Raw genomic sequence first — 2,677 nt, 5'->3', positions numbered from 1 at the left:
TAAAATATCTACATGTTATTATTATTTGTTTTTTTTTTTTAATCATTATAGAAGTAAATTTAATCTGATAGTTTTTTGAAAATGTGTACTGAATCAACAATGATGGTTCTTATTAAAATTTAAATAGGTAACCCAGTTTGAAACTTTTAATTTTTAAAATTTAAAATAACAAAATTACCTGGAACTGGAAGGCTAGGAAATATTCATAGTAAAATCATATACTATTTATTATACTGAACACTGATACTTTCGGAGTCCGACAGAAAAATACATAATGATATCGTAAATTAGCAAATCGTAATATAAACTCAATGATAAATAATAATATTTATAAACAGTTATTAGTTATTACTTATTACTAGAGGTCGGAATAATATTCTCTTAAAATAGCCAAAATAAGATGCTAATATTCTCCTAAAAATTTGATAATATTCTTCTAATATTCTTTAATAATTGTAGTTAAATATACAAAAAATATGTTTTTAAAGTAATATATTCTCCTAAATTCAAAATATGCTTTTATATTTTTAAAAAAAGGTAATTCTTGGTATAATTATATATATTAAATGAAATATATATATATAAATGTATAATATATTTTTAATTAAATAAACAATACATTATAATTTAGCTTTAAAAAATACTTTAACTTAACATTTTATTAACATGATAAAGTTATATAAATGATATATTTTATTTAAGACAATTCTCCTTTTTGGAAACAGTTAACAACTATATTCTGTTCCATGTGTTCTGGCGTCATTTTCGTACGACGATCTGTTAAAATGTTTTTATATGTACTGAACGAACGTTCAACATCAACTGAAGTCACAGGAGCATACTGCAAATCAGTTACCATAGTAGGTGAAAAATTATCTACAAATTGTATTTCATTATTTCCTTTCAACATTTTTGCTACGTTCTTTAAAATTGTGAGTCCCTGATTTTTTTGTTGAAGTTGTTCAATTTTTATTTTTATTTTTTCTCCATTTTCTCCAGGTATTTGTTGAAGTTTAACAATTGTACTTTCAATAAGATTTATCGAATCAACAAGAGTCACATTTGACTTTTCTAAATTTTTTATGGCTGTTATAAGCATAAGAAAATGGGTCTTAATAAATATTAATTCATTTTCTACAGTTTTTAATTCAAGAACTGATTTACATTTAAGTATAGACTGACTAGGAGATTTTTGTTTACTTAATTCTTCAATAACTTTTTTTAAACCTTGGAAATGATCACAGTTAAAAACAGCAGCTTCCAACCATGTTCCCCATCTTGTTAATACCGGTTCGGGGGGTAACGGAATATCAGGTAACAGTTCTTTATACACTTGAACATGGTACGGAGCTTTTAAAAATACTTTTTTTATGTTATTAATTAATGAATTTACGTCTGGATACATTTCTCTAACCTTTTCTGCTACCCTATTAAGCATATGAGCTGCGCATGTCACGTGAATTAAATTGGGATAAAATACTTTTAATGACTGTCCAGTTTTCACCATATATGGTGCAGCATCTGAGAGCATCAACAACACTTTTTCATCATTTCCGCCCAAGGGCCATAGTAATTTTAACCCATCATTCACAAATCGAGCCACTGTAGAATGGTTAGTTTTTTCTAGAACTTTACATGTTAAAAGAAAAGAACGAGTCGGATGATTTGACTTTAATATACCAACCAATAAATTTGCCACATAACGACCATTTATATCTGTCGTCTCATCAACCGCAATCCAAATGTTATTTTCCCCAATTTCATTTTTTATATTGGATAAAGTCTTATCATAACAATGTGGAAGATAATTTTTACGTAACAAACTTTCATCGGGTATATGTTTGCCAATATATTTTTCTAAAAATGCACGGAATTGTGGATTTTGTAGTTTATACCACGGTATATTAGCAGAAATAAAACTCAAACATAAGTCTTCATAGAATTCATTTACATTTTTTTTAGAAGTAGATTCCGATAAAAATAATTGTTTTGAAGTATTTAACTTACGGTTTAGAGCTTCTTGGTGTAAAGATGTGTGTACGTGTTGTGTAATCTGAGACTTTTTAATGCATGGTATGTGTTTGTTACACAGTTGACAAAAAAGAGTAGCACCATCAGTTGTAAAAATGACATTGTTTTTATTTAATGGTAGTATCCACTGTGCAATTAAATTTTTTAATTTACTTGATGGGATTTTCGGCATATTGAAAATAATTTAACAGGACAAATAAATTACACCCAGTATGACAATATTACGTATAGACGACGCGCGGCATTAAACCATAGACTGATGGGATATCAACTAAATGAACTACACTCGCGTATAATATTATGTTATACAATATGAACTTTGTATATCTATTCTATGAACTCGTTACTTAATGTCATAAACGAACGTTTGGAGCTATTTTTGAAGTGTTTTTTCCAATTCATTTTTAGCCTACGTGACTTATTGAGCGTCGTAATCATTATTCCATTTATAGTCATCTCAATAACAACAGACTAAACACTTATTTAATATTATATATAATTTTCGTCCTTACAACAAAAAATATCCAAATCCCAAAAGATTAATCGAAATATTCTCTAATATTCTTTATTATACGAAATATTCTTTCATCTTAAAATATTCTCAAATATGCAAAAAAAACTTTTGCCATTGAATTATATGATTCAT

This window comes from Rhopalosiphum padi, chromosome 3 (assembly GCF_020882245.1).
Source record: "Rhopalosiphum padi isolate XX-2018 chromosome 3, ASM2088224v1, whole genome shotgun sequence".
Lineage (NCBI taxonomy): Eukaryota > Metazoa > Arthropoda > Insecta > Hemiptera > Aphididae > Rhopalosiphum > Rhopalosiphum padi.
This window is presented reverse-complemented; position numbering follows the sequence as displayed.